This window comes from Lepisosteus platostomus, chromosome 7 (genome assembly GCF_059453375.1).
Source record: "Lepisosteus platostomus isolate fLepPlt1 chromosome 7, fLepPlt1.hap1, whole genome shotgun sequence".
Taxonomy (NCBI): Eukaryota; Metazoa; Chordata; class Actinopteri; order Semionotiformes; family Lepisosteidae; genus Lepisosteus; species Lepisosteus platostomus.
In genome coordinates, this window is record NC_142617.1 from 56479564 (window position 1) to 56503582 (window position 24019).

The 24019-nt window shown below is 40.2% G+C and overlaps 1 long non-coding RNA gene across 2 annotated transcripts in view; it reads left to right on the forward strand.

Moving 5' to 3' along the window:
- Positions 1 to 4473: 4473 nt before the first annotated feature.
- The window catches only part of LOC148659287 (uncharacterized), a 36700-nt gene continuing 17154 nt past the window's right edge, over positions 4474 to 24019 (forward strand). Inside the window, exons 1-2 of one of the 2 annotated variants that reach the window (XR_015940396.1) lie at positions 4474 to 4785; positions 22940 to 23247. This is a non-coding gene — a long non-coding RNA (uncharacterized LOC148659287). The remainder of the gene's footprint in view (positions 4786 to 22939; positions 23248 to 24019) is intronic. The other variant, XR_015940395.1, reaches the window with a different exon arrangement.

Sequence of the window (24019 nt, forward strand, 5' to 3'; positions counted from 1 at the left end):
TACTAAGTCTCCTGTCTTGATTGCAGCGATACAAATGCCATAAAATTATGTTAAAGTCGAATCCACCTCATGTGCGGGATATTTGTGCTTCTGTATAACAAGTGTAGATTCAATTTTCCTTTAATGTTAAAAACTTAAATATAATACGCATCCATTTTCTAACAACTTTGTCCAGTACAGTGTCGCAGGGAGCTGGAGCCTATTCTGGCAAGCAATGGGCACAAGGCAGGGCACACCCTGGACAGGACACCAGTCCATCACAGGGCACACACAGACACAAACACACCCTGGACAGGACACCAGTCCATCACAGGGCACACACAGACACAAACACACCCTGGACAGGACACCAGTCCATCACAGGGCACACACAGACACAAACACACCCTGGACAGGACGCCAGTCCATCACAGGGCACACACAGACACAAACACACCCTGGACAGGACACCAGTCCATCACAGGGCACACACAGACACAAACACACCCTGGACAGGACGCCAGTCCATCACAGGGCACACACAGACACAAACACACCCTGGACAGGACACCAGTCCATCACAGGGCACACACAGACACAAACACACCCTGGACAGGACACCATTCCCTCACAGGGCACACACAGACACAAACACACACAGACACAGGACGCCAGTCCATCACAAGACACACACAGACACAAACACACCCTGGACAGGACGCCAGTCCATCACAGGGCACACACAGACACAAACACACACAGACACAGGACGCCAGTCCATCACAGGGCGCACACAGACACAAACACGCCCTGGACAGAACACCAGTCCATCACAGGGCACACACAGACACAAACACACCCTGGACAGGACACCAGTCCATCACAGGGCACACAGACACAAACACACCCTGGACAGGACGCCAGTCCATCACAGGGCACACACAGACACAAACACACCCTGGACAGAACGCCAGTCCATCACAAGACACACACAGACACAAACACGCCCTGGACAGGACGCCAGTCCATCACAGGGCACACACAGACACAAACACACACACACACTCTGCACAGTTTTCCCAGAAGCCATTTAACCAACCCATATGCCTTTCACCAGTGCAAGAAAATTGGAGCACCAGAAGGAAACTCACACAAACATGGGTAGAACATGCAAACTCCACACAGATAGCAACCCAGGAATTGAACCCAGCGTCCCCGCACTGCAAAGGCAGCAATGCTAAACACTGTGCCACCCTATATATAATGTATTGTATATACATATATATGTTTGGGTTCCACACCTTCACTGTGCATTACTAAACCGAACCATGACAACACCACAATATACCATTCTCATTGTTTCTAAGGAGTGTTTGTTCTAATGTGTCAAAGTATCCCATGGTCTAGTTGAGAAAGACACAGTGAAGATCTGCCAAATCCTTAGGAAGCCACAGTGTAACTATTGCACATTTACCAAGGTAAACTTTCATGGACAAGTACAACTTACTGGTTGTCTTGCTTGTTGAATTGCTGCTCTAAAAAGCTCAGTCCCTGATTATTTTAAATCTTTTTTCATCTAGTGAAAAGTGAAACATAAGCAAAGATTTTCATACCCTTTGTACAATTTATGATGTACTACCTGCAAGACTGCCATAGTTCCCTATGGTAATTCATTTTATTATCACTTTAAATTGCTTTGTGTTAACTCTGGGTGCTCATTCCTACCTGTGTTGCTGCTGGCGAAAACTGTACAGTAACACACTTGTGCAAGAGCTCCTTCACACCCTGGTGTGAAGAAATAATGGCTAAAAAGTGCAGCATTCTGTGTCTCAGATTCAAACACAGCTGAGAGTACGCAAGCACTGGGGTAAACAAGCAGGGTCTTCATATGTTAGCAGAAGGCCAGTTGACACAGGAGAAATAAGCCCTGAGCTCTGCAGACCTACCTCTCTCTTAGTAGGGGTGTGATATTCTGTGTGTGTGTTGGGGTGGGGGGGTTGGTGCAGCGGCAACATCAAAGAGACAGATAATGAGGGTCTACTGAATTGATCAAAACAGTGGCTCATAGCAAATAGCAAGGGGTGTTCTCTTCAATAAAGTGTGGACTTTTTCAATGACAGGCTCTGAAAGCACATTGCATCTCTGCCAAGTGAAATGCAAGTCCCTTTGATTTAGTTATGCTTTTAAAATAATAGAAGACAATGTGAAGTGGCCTCTGGTAAAGTTTATATTTCTAACTTCTTCTTCTGCATTGCGCACACTCGAGGTTTAATACTGAAGCTCTGAAACAAGGTTCCATTGCCTGAATCAAACATTACCTGAAAGAAAAGTTTGCCTCTTAAAGCTGATCCACTGAGATCTTAACAGAAATCATCTTGTCTGATATTCTGCCTTCTACAATATAAATGCTGCTATGACTCATAGGAGATTCATAGTAAAACTGCAAATCTTTGAAAATAAATAATTAGATGTGATTTAATTTAAACCCTCAACAATTGATTAATCCTAACACTGATTGGGACTTGAGCAGATCTTTAGATAGGTTTTTGACAGGGGTTTCGTGAATGTTAACTCTGCTGCCCTTGTATCAATAAAAATAACTGAATATCTTTAAAAGAAAATCCTGGCACCCTCACAGCTGCTTATTCTATACAGTGCACTCACTGGCTCTTAAGGGATTAAAACCACTGGATCGATTTTGAGGAATGCTAAATTGTTAAAGCAATTAAATTAATACTTTGTTTACTAAAGAGTAAAATAAAACAATCCACAACCCATTTAGAAACAGTATGAGAAACACTCTCCCATTTCTAAACTGTGGTTAGAGAAGGACTAATTAAATGTGGTCTACAAGTTTTAGTAAGGTATTTGTGGTGATATGGGGTAAATTTGTGTTAAAGCAATACATATTGAATACTGCTCACAGTACAAGATCTGGAACAGATCAAAGGCACAATAGAATATTATTAAAACTATCAATTAATGTATCCTTAATCTTCTCCAAGGAACTGTTGGGAGCACCATAATAATCACAACAATGCTTTATTGAGTGAGGTAGGAAACCAATGTAACAATTAAGACGTGACAAACACTGTGCACCCAAGAGAGGCTTTGGGATTTTAATTACACAATAAAATATAAAGTCTTGACAATATAGAGTACAGAATGGTCAGTTTATCCAAGTCATTAAAGTTATATTAAGTTTAGAAATGTGTCAGTTAACTATATCTCCTCAAAGTGACTTCTAAAAATGCAATGGCCTAATAATGTTACTCTGCATCATTTTCTAACTACAGTGCCAAAAGCTTTATTGGATCAGAGGAATCCTTAATTCGAGCCTGCAGCAGAAGGCCAAACATGCACTGTAATGCTTAATAGCTAGCAGTGCAGACCTCTCTTCATCTGAGCTCTCATTGTGTCAAAATCAGACACAATCAACCAGCGCCATGTAACTATTATTACCACAATGGAAAGAAAAATCAATAAGGCTCCTTCTGATCCCAGTGATTTCCTTTAATTTGTCATCGCCCCTGAATACAGGAGAAAGAGAATCTCATTATGTTTCTTTTAATCCACTACTTTGATTGTGACAGCCCTGTGAACTTATCATTTGCAGCGTGTCAATAGCAGAAATCCAAGGTGAAAACGGGCCAGAGTGTGTGTAACATCCAGAGCATTTATGGGGAATGAGGAGTGAGCCGTGGAATAATAATTATTAAAATGGATCCTAAAACTGGAACATTAGAATTTTAACCCCCTGCATTGGTATCTGTTAATGCAGATTAGGTGAAAGATTTATATACAAAGACATAAGAAATAGTACTTGTCACAGTGTATTTTGATTCCTTATTTCATGTATCTGACACTGTGTGATAAGTTTACATTTTCTTGTGCATCAATTCATATGAGATACAGGATTATGCAACTCCAATGCTTTTCATGGAAATACTGTAAGTGTTCATAACCTGTATCCTAGATAGCTAGGACTGAATTCCAGAATAGACATTCAATGAACTTTGATGAGAAAACAGTGTAGAGTAGGAGAGTTTAAAAATATTTATTGCAGGAGAAATTAGTGAATAACTGTTGGAAATTGAGGCTTCCAATACCTTTGTCTGTGATGTAGTTAAAAAGGGCAGACATGACTACCATGGTCATAAAAACTGGGGGATATGAAAATGAATTTCGACAGCTGCATTGCAGTATCCTTGATTTGTTCACACCTATTAAGATCACATGGAGCACTGGATAAAATAGCTCTAGTGTTCAAAGACGCATTATCTTATCTTCTTTGCATTAAGTGCAATGTAGCAGATAAGGCATAGGGCTGGACAACCTTTCTGTTTTTCTCTTTCCAGACAGCTTGGACCTTATCAGCACTTGTCTGCATGTATGAATTAAACTATAATAGGGCTTATAAACTAGATCCCAGCACTTTAAATACCCTTGTCTCCACTTTATCTTTGGCACATTGTACTAGTTTATTATTCCTCTATCAAACAACGCCAATATATGAATGAAAATCAAATTTGCTCTTTGGTGTCACCTTGGCTATGATGGAAAACAGTAGCCTGATCTAATTGACAAAAATTGACTGGGCTGTAAAACTCACTTGTTTTTTTAAAGGACCATTAATATGCACCATTAGCTGCAATGGTAAATTGAATCAGCACCTTTAGAGGTTTATCAATTCAGACACCTTGCAGGACAAGTCTGGAGCTCATTTTCACCCCTGCTCAGGGTTAATGGAAACAGGATATGGGCACTGTCAACTGTAAACAACGGCTGTCATCAAAAGAGTCAGAGGTCAGTAACAAGGACGCGGTCTGATTTTTTTGCATTGCTTTTCTTTCACACAAATGTCTGGAATGTTAATCTGTTAGGTTAAAAAGAGAGAAAAATGTCAAAACATTCCAAGAGAATGGCAGTAAAAATCTGTAATAATAATGCAAATATAAGAACTTTTTACTAATGAAGGGGCAAGCATGCTGTCCATCTAGTTTGTTTGTTTTTTAGTAGCTTATTAAGCTGAGGATCCCTTCCATCCATTTCTTGAAAGAAGCCAGGGTATGATCTTGGACAGTGTGGCTGGGCAGCATGTTCCAGACTCCCACAACCCTTTGCGTAAAGAAGCAACTCCTATTCTCAGCTTGAACTGCAGTTTCAATTAATTTCCAGTTGTGTCCTCTGGTTCGTGTGTCAGTGTCGATTCTGAAGCAGTCCACTGGCAGTGCCTTTGAGGGTTCTGAATACGTGAACCAAACAGGTCTTCATCAATAGGTATTTCAGGCGGGCTTTAGGAGTGTTACTGATTCAAGATTTAGAATGGGAAATTGCCAGTGAACCCAGAGGAACAAAGATTGGTAACAAATCATTCCATGTAGGCTTTGAATGAAAGGAGTGAGAGTATTTCTAAGAAGGCTCATCTAGGATACTGCACCGGAGAAAGTCAGCTGCACAACAATTTTGATTGTTTTTCTAAATTAATTTCACCTGTTTCTGTAAAACAATTTCTCTCTTACTCAAAATATTTAACTAGAAAATCCCCAGACACACAGACTTAATGAATAATACATTAGCCCCTATCTATAACAGCAGTTTCTCAGTGATTACAGCTACACATATGAAAATGCAGCCAGAAATTAGGGTTGTAATTATTTTTGGCCTATCCATGCCTCTATAAATACAGAACAGCTCTTACTAATTACTTGCTTACCTTCATGCAATAATTCTAAGCAGTGTGCTCCAATGGTTTCAATGGGAACATAACAGAATTTAAACAGAAGATAGGAAGATGAACACATAGCTGCCCCAACCCCTCAAGTTTCCTACCTTTACTGTTTACAAGGTTTCTATGTTATCAAATGTGTTTATTATTCTAAAGCCAGTTGTTAATTTATTTGAATGCATTAGCAGACATCACATCATACTTATGAACATGTTTACTTCTAAGCCTTGAATATGTCTTAGAACAGAAGAGAGATGAGACCTTGAATGGCTAAGTTCCCCTTTTCTGTATTTCAATTCCTCAGTAAAATCTGCAGCTTTTAGTGAAGTGTTTTAGTAATAACACAGATCCATTTTTTTTTGTTTAGTGGGAATTTATCCCATAAATGTTGGCATTCATTTTCACTTCACTTTATGCTGCAAATATTACTAGCTGTAATAAACTTAAGCAGTTTACTTTGATTTATTATTAAATTGTTTGCTACATAAAATATTAATAACTTAGATGTAATATGGGTGACAGTGGGCCTAGGAATTACTTTTCTGTAAGAGTATTTATATAGCCATGACAATGATTAGGAGCAGTTTTTCAGTTATACGGTGATATACAGTGTGAGGTTGTAAATCACTTATTTATTCATTTTTTCTTCAATGGAGTTTAATAATACCAGGTATACCTGAGGGCTCTGACAGCTCCAGCTTAAATCACGCAGTTAATGACTGTGTGATAATTGCATGCACAAAATAAAATGTGCTCTGTTAAAATGAAAACGAAACATGGGGATTCACAAGCAAGTCTCTTTAATGAGCATAAAGATAAATGTACCTTCAGTGCTGTTGTGTTTGTTTTTGGAAACAGCTTCCATAGATGAGGTGTGTGTGGTGAAACAGGCACAAACCTCACCAGGAATGCATTTTGACCCCGCTGAATCTGACAGAAAACTATACTTGGGTAGCCAAACAATCCTTCACAGTCCATTAATTACTTTCAGAGCTTATTTACCATGTACTTTCAAATTTTCCTCCGTTAAAGCCACACCATAAATCCAACCTGAGAAGCCTAGGTGGTTTATTATGGAAAAAACTCATTTTTTTGCCATCATTGCTAGTGAAAATGCTCACTTCTCACAATCGCCTCAATCCAGCAATAAAATCTCCAGTGTCCCAGCTCATATTCAGGGGAGAGGAGGGGATGGTTACCTTGAGGTTCTGGCAATCCATTATCTCGCCACTGTGAGCAAATACTTACTTTGAATCCCCTAACCAGGCCTAAAGAAGAAAAGAGTATCAGATAACATCAATACAATCTTTCTTTGAAATCTGCTCATCACTTAGATTTTACTATCTCTTAATGAAGATGTAGATTAATAAAGTGCTAGTAGCAAAAATAGGAGAAACTGAGCTGCAAGCTTATTTTAAGCTTTGTTATTAGAGTGAAAGCCTGTTTTTTTCCTAACCTTTTGATTGTGTATTGTAGATTTATCCAGAGAAATGCATACTCTCCTAATGTATAAATCCACCCATCCGTTTTCTAACTGCTTCTTGCAATTCAGGGTTTAAAGAGAGCCGAGCCCATCCCAGCAAACTTCGGGCAAAAGGAGGGATAGACCCCGGACAGGACGTCAGTCCATCACAGGGCACACATACAGTACATACATAAACACTCACACCAGGGTCAGATTTCCCAGGAACCAGTTAACCCACCAGGAACAGGTAAAGGTTTATTCCATGCTGAGAGGAAAACGGAATAAGATACAACATTTAGGCTGTGGAACCTTCTTCATGCCGCTACTGTACCTACTTGAACTTCAACCCACTGGTATGTTTGTGGACTCCTGGAGGAAACCAGAGCACAAGGAGGAAATCCACTCAAATACCAAGGAGAAATATGCCATCACAGTTAAGTATAGAATAAAAAATATAATTTCAGTTAAGCAAAAGTAAGACTCTACAGTAAGTAAGCAAGGGCTACAGTCTTTAGGATAACGTTGAGCTAGACAATTTGGTACTTTCCATAAGAGCATGAGAACCTTTAAGTCCACTCTAAGTTTCACTGGGAGCCAGTACAACATACTCAGGACAGGGGTTAAGTGCTGTTGCAGAGCAGTTTTAGTTAGGATGCAAAACCACAGATCCTGGGACATACTGGTTCAGTATCTTATAAAATATCCCAGACGTGTATTTCAGAGTTGTATGGGCACAACGAGGGTATGAAATGAGCAGTGATGCACAGGTTTAAGAAAGATACTCTTGTGACATTCCTGACATGCGATTCCAATGACAATACAAGGATAAAAGTAACACCAAGGTTTCTAACTTCCAGTTTGCGCCCATGAGGTTACCTTAGCCTCGTCACAGTCATCAAAATCAGAGGCTGAGATTAAATCTCAAGGTAATATTTTTGTCTGATAAAAAAAACTCCTTTGCAAATACTTTGACCTAAAAACTTCTGGCCATATTGGTAAAATAAATAAGAGATTTATATTTTGCTACTTAAAGAAAATGTTTTCATTTTTTGTCAAGTCCTTCAAATAAATAACTTAACTTTAATGCTTTATTACTTTTATGCATTTCTAGAAGAACATCCCTTAATGCATTTTGGACTGAATGGCATTATAATTGTGGTTTGTGCTCCTTTGTTACTGATATCTTGACACTATGTCTTCAGTGAAAGCAAAAGTTATTGTAGCTGCAAACCAATTATTTGTGCCTTACCATAGTTTCATTTGTCTTGTCCTCTGCAGATAAGGCTGTGCTTTTGAGACTGCAGGTCAGTCTTACGGAGATAAAAATTGCAGCCTGTCTTAATATTTTATTAGAGATTGCTATGGAGATATTTCAAGAAATACTGCAGCATTTACTGTAGGTAATTAAAGTTTCAGCAGTCACAGGAAAACCATTTTCTGTCACTTCAGAAATGTTTTTAAACAGCTTTATTTCTAAAAAAATATTGTATTTTCTATAACTCCTCTCTCACTCTATAAACAGTCAGAAGTAATTTCCATTCCCATGTAAGGTATATACAATGCTGTGTTATCATTGTGGAATATTGGCAAGAAGCAAATGCACAATACATGTGCTTATTAATAAATGAATAAATATTATCCACTCTCTGAGGAAATGTTTATTAAATAGTCCATGATTATTGGATGTATCTTGCTTTTGATTGCTCTCGACTAAGTTGTGGGAAAATAACATAAATATTTTGAAATGTGTATTTATTGTTGTGCATGACTGGTGTGAAAATGTGGAGTTCATGACATCAAGTTAGAGCTCTGTTTATACTGCACAGGGTTGTCAGGTGGAGGTGTATTTCTAGCTTTAAAATCCATGAATAGGGGCATTTGCCTGATGTAATGTGTAACTTGAAAAAATCAGCAGGTTCGGTCGAAGCTCACTGTCACTCACCATGTAATTGACTTAAAGTTCAGATGGGGAAGTGTGTAGTCATACAGGATATACACCCTCACAAAATGCTCCTGGACATTACTCAGACTCCATAAGGATATGATAACTTGGGATTCCTTTTGCAGTTTATGATTCCTAAGGATTGTGTCTAACTGTAAATCCATTAAAACCATACACTTTACACCTGTAGTGCACTGTGCAGAAAAATTGCTGCATTAAAATGCTTTCCCAGAAAAAAAGAAGCGATACATCACAGAGCACAGTCTAATGAGTGTTCCCACAGACGCCACTTATTAAAAGTAAATGGCTTACAGATATTCCCTGTTCTCCTAAGTGGAACGAGACCTTTCCTCTAGCAAAATTACTCATTTATTGATCATTTCCAGTAAAATTACAAGGCAATTGTTATAGCTATGCAGTTACAATAGTACTCTTTTAATTAGACTACACCCTACAGATCTCAGTACAAATCTATACTGTAGACATAGCATACAGACATTTTTCAGTTCTTTTCATTTAATAGCAGCTCCCACATTATTTATAAATAAATTGTAACAAGTCTTATTTGTTTGCAAGTACTGCATTTTGTTATGTAACTTCATTTTAATACGACACATAAAAAACAGATCATTCAGAGCCTTTTAGACTTTTCCACCGAAGTACAGTAGATAATTGAAAGGATGAGGAAAACAATACATTTTAAACTCTCCCCTGCCTGCCCACCTTTTGGAACTTGAGATCACAAGTCTTGTCAGTGATTCTGTGTTCATCACTCCAAGCGGGAAGAAGCTGAGGAAAACAGGAGAGGTTGGATAAGCGTGTAGAGATCTGTAAACAGTGTCAGTTACACCATGTGTCCTGACTTTGTTTTTATCCAGGTATGACTGAGCAAGCTGCTGAGAGACTTGGTAGACAGCCCTGTAGGCAGGAAGCAGTGTTTTATGTGGCAGGTCACCCCTGCCTTCCGTGCCAGGTCACGCAATGTTGTTTTTTTTTTTAAAAAAAAGCTCCTTGTTAGAGCGAGATGAAGGAAGAATGAGCCGAGACTTGTGCATGCTTTTGAGGACGACTGCAGCATATCATGTTACGCTGAAATGAAAATATGAAACGAACTGTGCAGCAAAAGGGATGTCTGTCTTCGGCAACGTGAAAAGAAGCTTGACATAAATATGAATGGGGATTCAGAAAGATTTTGGCTCAAGGGCCTAAATGACTTTAATAATAAGAGTGAAGAAGAGAGACTTCTTGTAGTTCTTTGAAAATGGCGTGCATGCTGTCTTGTGCAGTACACTCTCAGGGCCAGCTGCTTGCTTGCGCACTTGTCTCTTCACAGTGCCAGTTTATGCTCCAGCCCAGGCCAGCTGTCACTCCTTTTTTTAAAACATGGATAGGATCCATCATGCTGCCAGCTGACGGTTTATGATCCTCCCTCGGGCGGGAGGACAGCGAAGGAACAGATTCGGAGTGTAGGTTTAGTTCACCAGAGGGAGGGGACACTGAACGCTTTGGAAGAAGAAGGATCCTGGAGTCTTCTCTTGGGTTCAGGGGGTCCACACCACAAAGAAATAAAATAAAATGATGTTTTAAACAAATTGTACTTTCAACAAAAGGATGTGAAAATGGAACAGATAGGATTGCTTTCTTGTAGATAGGACTACAAGAATTTTCCTTTATTAGTTGGTGTCAGATGTTAATCAGCTAGACCCTCTGAAGTGTCCCTCACAAGAAGGGAATGAGGGCTGCACACGTGCTTATGAAGTGATCAGAGCCTTTTGCATTTTACTGATCTACAGGACACTTAGTTTCACGGGCAGAAGAGATGTGTCTCTTGCCCTCAGCAGAGTCCAAGGCACGTGCCAGGTGCCCAGTGTCCCTGCTGTGTGTCTGGTGGCACGCCTGAATGCCCTGACCAACACCAGCCCTTCACGCCTCAACAGCACAAGGAAACCATCACTTGCACATATCACAGTTAGAACTGGCTACATATATAAGCCAGACCCCAACTAACAATGTCTGGATTATAGGGCTCAACCTGTAAGAAGGAACATAACAGATTTAGAAATAAGGATTGACATTTCATAATTAAGAAGCATTAGACACTAATTTCTTAAGTGTAATAAATTAGTTGTCCCCGTTTGCCAATAAGTACCTCTTTTACTTTTATTGAACGCTCATTCATCCTGGCATTGTAGTTGTAGGTATATCTGCAGACCTGGGTCATGCAGTTGTGTATGCTGCTTCTCCAAAATTGCTGCTTCCCAAAAGCGCTTGCCTGCCTTCAGTAAAGTAAAGTCACTGAAAGCAGAACACTTTTGGTTCAAAGCTGTTGAAAAAGGAGGGTGAAATCCAGTGCAGGTCTAAGTGCCAAAATAATAGCTGTGACTCACAATTGCCTGAAACCTCCAGAGCCACCCCACCACCTGTCTGAATGTGCAGTCTAGCCTTCTGCACTGTAAAATAATGAAACACTTTGTATATGCACGAAATCAGGAGCCCTTCCTCCCCCCTCACACGAAATGTATAGAAAGACTCTATGTTCCCTCAAGAACCTATTTCCATTAGCAGTCTTTTTGATTTTATCGTGACAGATTCTGCATTTTTACTATCCCCGGTTTTGTGGCTTGCTGCTAAAAGCATAAAATCCATGGAAAAGAAAGGGTCTCTTGGTCAGATTGTATTTGGATGCGTTCTACAGATGTGTCCATGCTTATGTTCCTCTATGTGTGGGCAGAGGAGGTTGTTTATATGCTTAAAGTTTGAGGGGGAGGAACTAATCCAGAAACAGAATTCCACAACTCTTACATGGTGGAAGTTTATATTTCAACACTCTTCTAGTTTGAGGCAAACACTTTATATCCTTTGCAAATGGCTGAAACTCACAACTTCTTTTGCTCCTAAGTTCTTTCTAGATTCTCTGCTGAATGTGTAGTCCATTCAAATACCCATTACCTGGTCAGTGAAGAGACGTTTTGTTAGCAAGACTGTAGTGTTACTGCGATGGCAATAACTCACTAGCTCAAATGTAGTTTTTTGGGTGTTGCCAGTGCAATGTTGAATTGTATTAATGAACGTTAGGGCTAGTGAATACTCAGCTCCGTGTGAAATGGATCACTGTGGTAGCTGAGATCCAGAAGTGTCCTCAAAGCTAGTTTTACCTGTGCATCAACTTACGCTACATAAAACAATTCTTTGCGAGGTAGCACCATTCAATTAAACCACGGCCATCTCTGCGTTGCGCACTCTAAAAATCCACAAATGCTCTTTTTTAGAGAAAAAACAGTCAGAGATTCTGTCCACAGCTTGAAATAGTCAATATAACCTGATTATACATCCTATATTAAAAAACATGGACAGAATCAATACACTTATTGTTAAAAAACAGTTATACAGTAAGTTATTTTTTCAGAACTCTCACAGTAGCTTGTACATGTACAGTCGCAGTTCTCAGTGCCTTTTCTCCAGTAAGGTGATCTGTAGCAGTATTCCAGCTCCATTAAAATCAAGTATGATATTATTTTAACATCATGCTGCCTTGTCTGAAATGCTGCATTTTTCACTGGATCCCACCTTTACCCCATTTGGCAGGATAGCAGTTGCCTCCTACACCTCCCATGTGAGAAGGAATGTCCTGACACATCACTGGCAGGTCACATGGTTGAAAGCTCGCTGTGTGTAGACTTTTCACAAAGATACTGTAGGCAGAGTGAGACAGGAGAGAGAAAGAGAGGGCTGGCCACCAAACAAACAATCCAGAACTATCCAGCACTACAGCAAACTATTGATTTCACCAGTGTGTATGTACAGCTGCGTTTGTAGTGCATTGGCACTGCTGCCAATATCCGTGAGTAAGAAGCTAGGAAAATATATCATGAGATTTCAGCAGGCCAACCGTGGAAATGTCAATTCACAAAGAAATGTTAGATAAAACCTCAACTGATTACCGAGAGGCAGTACATTTCTATACACGTAAGTTCTAGGAATGTTCTAAACAGACCGTACATGGTGAAATAAAAATAAAACATTGTGCTACAGAAAAGGTTCAGCAAGTGTTTCTTAACCTCCTTTAGTGCAGCATTTTCTGGGCTTTAAAAACGATGACACACATTATCTCCCAGCTGAATACCAACTCTAAATAACAAGTTTACTCAAATATAACTATGAATAAGTGCTACATCATTGGTCTTAGCTGGTTTTGTTTCTTTTTATTTACATTTAGCCCAGAAGATTCAGAAGGCTTAGAAATAGATGCAAAGTTACCCGAAATGTCTACGCCAGGGCCACCAGTGAAGAAAGTGGAAATTAGGCGGATGCGCGTTTAGGACAAAAACCAGGAAAGTCTTTACACAATGTGCTGTGGGTGTCCAGAAAGAGCTTCCGATTCATGTTGTCAAAGCCGATTCCATCGAAGCCTCCGAACTAAAACCCCAAAACAGGTAGATTGGGATCTTTAGACCAATATGCACCTGGAAACAAACTGAGCTGTATGACCTGCTCTTGTGTGCAAACTCCATCCTTTACCTTTATTTTTAAAATCCCAGTAACACATATCTATATATCTTAATGTTCAGTAGAATGTCTTTAGAAACTTGAACATTCTAGCAGACCAGCAAACCACCACTGTCCTGAAGGCAACAATGTGCTTTCATGCTGCAGCCATGATTGTCCGAGCCATGAGACATGCTGCTGTCTGAGGATGCTGAATTAAGGCGTGGGCTATATTCTTAGCATTCAAGTATTATTCATATCCCAGCTATTCCATGTGCTGATGAGGCCTCACTTGCTCTGTGAAGTACAGTACTATGTGTCCTTTTACTCCCATTTCATGCATTGGCTTGTCAAGTTTTCAACAAGACATTGAATAAGTAAACTTTCCCCAATGCATGTGTAATGAGAAAATATTAACTGCTGAAGGTTTTAGGGAGTCTTCTATTCTTGTATTAGCAGTAAATATTTCCAGCTATCCTGCACAGACTTGCTTCTCCCTGTTTATTTCAGGATGGCTTTCTGTCTGCAGGTTCCCATAACTGTGATGAGTCCTGAAGCCTGATTGTTCCTTGAAAAAATACACACACACACACCCACCCCCTATCCACCTCCCACATTTCTATTCATTTACAAAGTCCCCTGTTTTGCACCTGCAAATCCTTTGGACACAATGCGGCCCAGCTAACAAAGCACCAAAGCCCCAGTTTCAGTAAGGCAACTGTCAGCTAGTGCACTGGCTACACAATAGCTCTGAAAAAAGAAAAGAGAAACATTCTTTCTCGGCAAAAGAATAGCACCACAAAAGCAAACAGCTCTACAGAGCAGGAGGAGAGAGAGAGGAGAGCAGGCAGGCCCTGTTGATTGCAAAACATTGAACCATTTCATTTTCTTAGCTTCTTTTGGCAATCAGAAAAAAAAAAACCTCTGTAAAGTTAAGCTTGGTACAGTCTTTTCTTTTAAGCTTTGACAACAGGCAGGATTCAAGCAATATTTAACAGCAACATTTTCATGGTTTGTTTCTGTTCCTTATCAGTTAAGTATCATGGCTTTAAAGCAATTATTAAACCCAAAGGTCTGAATTATTGTTTTTATCTCATTGTTCTTCATGTGTACCTCAAAACATGCCATATTAAAAGAAAAGCTTGGGTAGTCCTTTCTTAAAATGTTGGTATATGCAGTAACCCTTTTAAGTAAAGTATAATGTCAAAGTTGGGCTGTAGTCAGTGTAAAGGTTTTCTGAGTTGCAGTACAGTGTAAAAATAGGTATTATCCTCTCCATTGGCATCTAAAGCGTTTATTCTTCACTTTGATGCACATATCACAGTAAACAGGAGATCTAGCCAATTGGCAATGCAGAAGCAACAGTCGGTGATCATAAATGAAGTATTTCTTCTTGTATTCATGGCAACAGCGGTTTAAACTTTACGGCATTAGGAGGGCAGAGACAAAAACGGATTTTTGCATGTACATACATTTTTTGTTCTGGAATACAGTGTTCATCAGACAGCTGATTTTAATTCTCAAAGACAAGAGCAGTTGTTCTGCAGAGGTATAAGAGTGTTCAATGTCTCTTGGGACATATGTTGTGTTCTGCACGTGTCCCAGTTCGACTGCCCAACAGCATGTTCAATTAAGCTTGTGTGTCAAACCTGGGAAATGACTCATTCTAACTGCCCCCCTACCCCCTGTGCCTTAAATCAAAAAGAGGCCAGAAGAGCTGCTGGTAAGAAGTTCCATGTGGGACAATTAACTCCTTACTATTAGCTGTGAACTGCGGCAACCTGTACTGAAGGAGACCTGGAATGAATGAGCCCACTAATCCGATTCTGTCCTCATCCCACCTGCTCTGCATCACGTCTGGACTGCCTACCATATATTATCCGTGGCTTTAGCTCTTGTATTTGGGAGGAGGCTCAGGCTAATCCTTGACTGCTTAAATACAATGTTGCATCATTCATTTTGCTTTTCAGAATTGCGACTCCAGGCAAACGTGACAGGTGGGAAATAACCTGTGCTGGGGTGTGAACAGGGCAGGGGAGTCACTAGTGGGTAGAGGATAGGCCGTGCTGCACTGTCCTTTTTGCTCAAACCTGTTCCTGAACAAATACCGCCCTATTGCCAAGTGAAACTCCCTGGGTTACTTCTGTTTGGCTTGCATTATCGACCCATAACAAATCAGCTGAAAAAAAAGCCTTGCATGTTTCCCACTTTTTTATGAAAGCACAAACAATTATTGCAACACTGTGCCCAAGGTGGTGACACATAACTCTCTCAGTCTCTCAATGCGGTGAGTTACTGATGAGATGGCAGCTCTGACAACTAAAGACTAGCTCATTAATTTAAGGAACAACCACTTAACACTTAATTGAAAGTGGAAGATATTTACAGGCCATCTTCCGTAAGCCCTCAAGTCTGGAACAGAAATGATAACATTGATAGAAAGGTTGCATTAAAAAGACATGATTGTGTACGGCAGCAGTGCTGTGAGTCACAGGTAATGGGTAAGTAACTTTTAACCCTTTCCACTTACTGTACATACTGTAAGCTGTCTTAAGCTTTTTGTGCAATAATGTACATAACAAGCATCCCACCCTATGCCGTCCTGAACTGTCCTAAAGCTCAACCATCACTAGGAGTGGCTCAGTGTTAGTGTAGAGCAGCTGTAGCTTTGAAGTACATGCAAACCTTCCTCACGATGGCACATGTGGAAAAGAGCTGAAAATTTTGAATCCCTTGGGATACAGGATACAGACAAAAGCCAAGATAAGAAATAAGAAATAGTAAGCACTTTACCCCTTTTTACAAAGGAATTTGATTCCTTTTGTAATCTCTAAAATATGCTCTAGAAATTTCATGGACAATACTGCAAAAATACAGGAGTCCAATGAGCCAAAGGGGTTGGTGTCCAGCAAGATCGTCTGAGAGTACTGTACCTGACACAGGATGTAAGGGGTGAACACTAAAGATTGATATGTAATCTACTTTGGCAGTGTCTTAAAGCGAATAACAAAAATCTTTGTTATTTACTGTATGAATGAATAGTGTATAAGATCAAGCAACAGTTTAAGTTAATTTATAATGAAGTTTGTGTTATAATATATGAACTGAGAGCCCATAAAACACAGCTCCAATTCACCAGAAGATTATAATGACAAGGAGATCACAATTACATCTTGTCTAAAATCGCCTAAGGCCGAGAGATTTAGTTAATCATAATGTGCCATAAATTGCACTAAAAAAACGCTAACATTTAAGTGCACATTGAAAAACTGGAAACAATAATCACACTTTACCCTTTTTCGACAACCCTTAAAATATCTGTTCTACTAATCCTGAACATAAAGCCTCCTGGAGAACATCTTTGTAAAATATCAGAAACCGAGGCAATTGAAACAGGTCCTGGCAAGCCCACCTTCTGTGCAGCAGCAACATTGTGGCAAAGAAAGAATCTTCAGATAACAAAGAGGAACTTGGAAAAGCATGGTGGTGAGGGTGCTGGTGGTATCTGAGGAAGGGGGTGAGAATCTGGGGACAGCTAGCAGCTCTGTAGTGAATTTCATAGTGCTGATATTTTTTAATGCAAATTATGCCTTAATTACATGCATACACACAAGTTAGTGTTTTATGAGGGAAATAACAATCATTCCAAATACAATGCGTTTGGAACACTTATTTCTTTAGCATTTAAAGTGCCCACAATTTCTGTCTCTCCTTACTTTCGTTGCATTACAAGCATGCAACCAGAAAGAAAAGGCGAATGTTTGCTTTATTTATGCCACCGACACAAATAATCCAACATTCCATGTGTTCCAGGGACATTGTAACTCTCTGTGACATAGCTATTCGTATGCTGTAAGCTTTTAAAAAATAGATCTCCCCCTCCCCACGCACAGGCATGAACTAGTAAGAGAGACCCAGAAAAATGACCTTAACATTTCAAATAAAAAGTTCTCCGGAGTTGGCTTCATAATGACCTTGTTTACTGCCTACACCATCTGCAGGAAAAAATATCACTTGCACAAAACCCCCAGCGAAGATAGGGGGGAAAAATGAGAAAGTAAGATCACAGAGGGAGGCTGATGAACTTGAAAGCAAAGCTCCTCAATTTTTTTCCCCTACCTCTCATGGTTTAATTCTCTATCTCTGCACCCCTCCAGTGAGTGAGGGAGCCGCAGCGGTGTGTGTGGGCAACAGGGCCTGTGTTTCTGTGTGTGTCTGGGCTCGAGCTCCAGTACGAGGTGCGTGTGGGGTTGTGCGTGCGTGTGTGGTGGGAGAGAGGAAAGACAGAGAGAGAACCGACTTGGCCCTGTTAAAAGAAGACATCACTCATCGAGCTCAACTTCCCTTCATGTTACAAAAATGTAGTTTCTTTTTCTTCCCTGCAGCCTTGCTGAGGAATGTATGTGCTGACATGCTTGCACCTGAGGGTGTCCAGTGTTTAAACTTCCTGCAGAACTCATAGCTCTATCAGGGCTGAGTCAGAAATACCTGCCAGTTTATCTCTTCATCACTCCGCCAGAGAAATGGTGGTGGGGTTGTTTGTCATAAATTGGGGGCTTGACATAACTGCAAAATGGCCACGTGTGCTTTGAAGCTTGCTTAATTATTAACTCATTAAGCAGAGACCTGGTTTTCAGTTTACAAAGCTCAGAGTCACTGAATAAACCTTCTGAAGAAAAGAAGGGGATGGAATGATGCTGGATAATAAGATCTCAGTGCCCTCCGGCACATGATGGGAAGTAATGAGAATGTAGTAAGAGAAAAACACAGGCAATCTGAGAGCTCTACATTGATGTGAAAGGAGGCTTCTGCGACCTCGAGTTGTGAAAATACTGTCAATACAAAACATCCTCCTTTAAGCTCCATCAGCTTGGTGTTAATGCATAGCGCATTCAGGTAACAAACAAATTCCTGTGCTAAAATATAAACTTTCATGTAATTCCTAGGCTGCAAGGTGGTGCTTTGGTTGTGCTGGGGCCCTGGGTTCAGTTCTGGACCTGCGGTGCTATCTGTGTGGAGTTTTTATCTTCTTCCCATGTATGCAGGGGTTTCCTCCGGCAGTCTTAAAACATACTGATAGATTAGTTAGCTGTTGAGAAGACTGGCCCAGGTTTGAGTGTGTGTGTGTGTGCCCTGCGATGGACTGGCATCCTGTTGCTTGCTGGGATAGACTCCAGCACCCCCACAACCCTGAATTCGAAGAAGCTGTTAGAAAATGGATGGAAAAATGAAAGTAATTCCAAAAAGTGGAAATACCTTGATCCATATACCTCTGATTGTCAGTTATCATAAATTGAATTTTCTTCTAAATTGACTTACTTTAATTGACCCCAGTGTTCTAATTAAAATTGCTAATATTAATTGCCTCAGTTAGTGGCCTCCATAATCAACATCACATGAGACGGGCAAGGGATTATATACTCATACTGTTTATATCAGAGGCTGTTCTCTGGAGAACAACTCATTCATCAGTATTTCAGAATAAGTACAATGTGCATTGGGAACAGGTAAAGGACACAGGAACAGTCAATCAGTTGCCGAAGCATCAATGTTGTTCTGTAGCACTTCAATGCTAATGGACCCACTTCTATCTTGCACTGTCTCATCACTGTCCAGAGATGAATGCTGTAATCTGCACTGCACTGCACTCTTCCATGATGAGTTTTTGTTTTAATCCATGGAGGATTCACTATATCGGATGGTGTGTTTCACCAAAATACAGTAATTTTTCACACTGATGCATTTGCAGGTCAGTTTATTAGCCCTGGCTGGCCCACAGTCAGCTACAATCTTATGGCGGCTCTGTCTTTTCTACAAACACTGCACACATTCTTGATAGCAGCCTCCCGTGAGTGTGGTAGCAACTGCACACATTCCATAGAGCTCTCCAGTGTGTGCACAGCTTTCCCACCTCACAGCCATGCTACCCTGTCTCTGAAGGAAAAGGGCTAGACACCACAGCAAAGGGCTATTCTTATCGCGCGCTGATAAGAAAAATATATAAAGCCCAGTGAAAGAAGAGGAAATAGGAGCAGGATACACCCTTACAAGTTAAACGCCTCGTACATTTACTCTGATTATGACAGACATTCGCATTTCTGTGGGTGTGTGTGGCCGTTCACATATAAGGAACACCTGACAATGAAAACAAACGTGCAATATCCAGGTAACGCAAGCTTATTGGACTAAACACAGAGGGACAACAACTGACTTGTCAATTACTGTTTAACGGACATCGCCTTCATGTACTTTGATTTTATTCCCATGATTCAATGTGTACTTGAATTACAGTAATCAGCGATATGAGGGATAGAGCTACTGTATACCATCAGGGCCTCAATTAATTTTGAAGAAAATGCAGGCCTTTCATCAGTAAAAGGCTTTAGGATTACTGGCCATCACAGTGAAGAGGACCAGAAAGGGAAATGATTTCTGAAAAAAAAAAACATGGTTCTGAATGGCATGTTGATCCAACAGTGCAGCTTAGAAACAATTTTAAAGTTCCAATTTAAATTCTACTCCATGCCCATTTCCCCAGGCCATGACCTAATTTAAATCAAGGCTTGACCAGCCAGAGAACTAAAAATTACAGATGTGCTGCACAATAACATATTTTTTATTTGCTAGGTTTTTTATTTCCTGCTTTCACCCAATGGGAGACCCACCATAAGGTACTGGTTTTATAATTTGAGATTAATGGGAGTTCGAAAGTTTTTATTTAAACAGGGACTCTATTTTAATGAAATTAAAGATTTATGGCATTGCATTCTTTCCAGGCTCTGAACCCCTCCCCTGCTAGACTTGCACCTTTCAACTTCTGTAATAACTTGCAGATAAAGTGAAAAGGTTCCTCTAGAGGAGACAAATTTTGTAAAGCACTGAGCTGAACTGCCGTTGTGCCTGCTGGTGCTTTTTTATTTTTAATTTTGAAGGCACATGGTTCAGCTTCAACAAAAATCTTCCAATATGAAAACTCCCTGTCCAAGGTCTGCCATGTTGTTGCTGGACTACACTATAAACTGAGGGGCCTACAGTAAGAGACTGAAGTTGCACTTGTTGCACTCTGCCTCCGTGATTAGCACGCCCCACTGTAAAGAAACAGGCAACAAAACGGTCAGAGATCCTGTAAAGTCTTCTCCAGCCCCACGCCTCCAACACAGAACCTGGAACGTTTGTTACAATAACAAAAACAAGACCTGGCATCATATATTAGCTGAAAAGACTAATTTTCACAGCCCCGAACTTGAGATTTGCATGCAAACCCTAGTCCCTTCTCTGAAACGCTCAGACTTCTATGATGAAATAATAGGCTTGTTCTTGTTCTTAATATTCGTTATGAGAGTGTTATTATTATTACATAGTCTAAGAATGTTAAATCATGGAAGTTTAAAGACACATATAGGTGGAGGTTCCAGAGGTTGCTTATTTCTTTTAAACATTTTTTTCTGGTTAGACCAGCTATGCTACATGCCCGTGCAAATTCTACTGAACTTCTCTGCTGCACATTTCTGAAGGGATTAATGTCAATGAGATCTTAATAAATTCCTTTATCATGTCAAATTTACCTCCAGTGAAGACTGTTCTCAAAGGATTTTTTTCTATTTAGACAGCTCCAAAAAATGGCTAAATTAACATGCAGAATTCTGCATGAAGCTTTTGAGCATGTAGAATTGCAATATTAATACCTCAGACCATATCTCCCAAAATTTGACTCTTTTAGGTTTAAGTTTGTCAGTGTTATAATTTTAAAGAGGCCACAGGCCACATTTTAATCTTTATTGTTTTCGTACTTAGATGAAGTAAGGATGCTTCCAAGGCTAGATCTGTCAGATCTTGAAAATTCAATTTGAAACGATAGGTTTAGGGAAAGAAGATTGCAAAACAATGATGTTAATGAGTTTATCTTGAGAACTGTAATTTATATACAGTATGTATATTGACACCGACATTTACTTCTCCGCAGAAATAATGGGAAACTGTACGTTCCATAAGAATTACTCAATTTGTTAAATTCTGTTATTATCCCTTTTAGCACATGCGGAATATTCTACAACAGGAATGGTCCATCTTGGCACTGTCCAAAAAAGGGATGTCCAATTCTCGTCTTGGAGGGATGGGGTGTCTGTGTGTTTTCATTCAAACTCAGCTCTTCACAAGTTATGCTAGTTAGTTACTGGCTTAACTGGAGCCCTAACAGGTCAAGTGCTGCTGCTTTAAAGGGACGTTGCAGTCCCAATTTCTCAGACTAGTCAATACATCTTGGTAACGGTATATGAAAATGGTACAATTTCAAATTAAGAACAAAGTCTTGAACTTTGTGAACATAACGTAAGTCATCATGTTGTCACAAACCCCTGGCCTTGCCATGGGAGAGAGTGAGAGCTGGCTCGAATTGCGATGTGAAGTAGCCCTTCCTGCTCATGAATCACTGTAATGACGAATGTAATGCTATGTACAAGCAAATAAGTACAGATTGCTCAGCAGACATTTCACTGCAGAAATGTCCCAGTGTGACCTGCATGCAGAGTTAACAAGTAGTATTTGTCTGCAAAACCATCTTGAAATCGAGAGCAATATTTCTATTGGATTAAAAGAGAGGTATTCACAAGCCTGCTTGTTCACAGTGTCATAAGGCTGCTTCACCTCACCTGCAGACACAATGGCCCTCCAGATCCAGGGTCGCCCACCCCTCCTAGAACATTGCAGTCCACAGTCTGCTGCTGTCTGAACATCTGCGAACAACTAGTTGTTCAGTGGCTCTGCATGTTGCAGTTACAATCACAACTGGAGGTGGACTGACCCACTATAAGAGATTTTATATCTAAGGGCTGAAAGGGGTGAATATTTGTATGTATAGTATACATACAGTACCTAGTATATATACCAATTATATAATTATTATATAATTCATTACACTGTGGCTGTGTTGTGTGTATTAAGCTGCTGTTGCACTGCAATTTCCCTCACGGGATCAATAAAGTATCTATCTATCAGTACAGAGTGTGAAGGGTTTTCCTTTCCTTTTTCTTCTCACAAACATTGAACAATTAACAAGTAGAATATCAGTGGCAGAGCTGGAAATTTGTTGAATCGCAGGCATCACTTGGGAAGGATTGGCGTCTCACCCACAGACGCACTATATCTCACCATATATTGTATATGTCTCACCATATATCCTGCCTTGCACCCACTGTCTGCTGGGTTAGGCCCTGGCTCTCTTGTGTTGGTCTAAGCAGACATTGAAAACAGTTGGAAAAATACAGGACTACACTTTAATTAAGGCTACACCATGTTAAGTGAGAAGCTTCTTTATAAATTTATTTTCTTCCCCTTTTGCCAGAAGCTACTGTATCAGGTACAGTAACTCCCAGAGAACCCCGTCTTTCCTGCTTCCTGCTTTCAATTGTCTTGTACAGCCACCATGAAAGAGGCACTAGGAACTGACCACTGCCTGCCCATGATGCACCGTATGACCTTGTGGGCTGAAGCACAGAACCTGAGAGCTGCCTGTCAGGTCTTTCCCATCACTTTCGACAGATGTGAGGAAGAGTGAAGACGATCAATGGGAGTTATTTTTAGGTGCTGGATTTTTTTTCCTCTCTTCAGCACTTGCAGTAAGAATCGTATCGGAGCAGCTCATCTGTCAGGGTACATGACTACCCCTTCACATTTCTTCCCGTTTTCATGAAAGCATAATGAGCTTTGGGGATATGTAAATGTCTGAGCAAGAAAGGACAAGAACAAAAAAAAGTAATCAAGTGTAGTGAAAAAAATGACAAAGTTTTATACTTTCTGTTAAAAAACCAAAATAGATATACAAAAGAATTAAATTGCCATAGCAATGAATGACTTTATGCCTGAACAGTGTATTATTAACTATGACTATAATTAGGTTATATTTAAATCACAGGATTTAGATTTTTTTTACTCCTTATTTGACATTGTATGATCAAATTGATATCCTAGGCTCCAAAATTTGGTAGCTGTCCTAAATGAGACTGCTGGGTTTTATTGTGTCAATGGCATCTCATCCTTTCAGTTTTTAAAGCCAGTAGCTAAGCAGTCACTCTGTTGTTAGGAAAGCATTTTGATCTGTGCTCTTTAGTGCACTTGCGTGTCCTGAAACAGTTTTTAAGCCTCAGAGAGCCTCGGCGCGGTCATGCTTTCAGCCAGAGATGGCGTGGAAATAACCAATGGTCTGGGCCACAAAAGGGATAAAGCAGAGAAGGCAGGATACTTTGCATCAGAGCTTTGTATCCTCTACAAGCGCTTTTTGTTGTAATTGACTGAGAAAAAACTCCTCTGCTCTGGAAGGTCCTGAAAAAGGACTACAAACGTCCGGTGAAGATGACAGAGGGACCCCTGAGCCCCTATTCAGCCGAGGGGATTTCACAGGCAGAGTGTTCTCACACTTGCATCT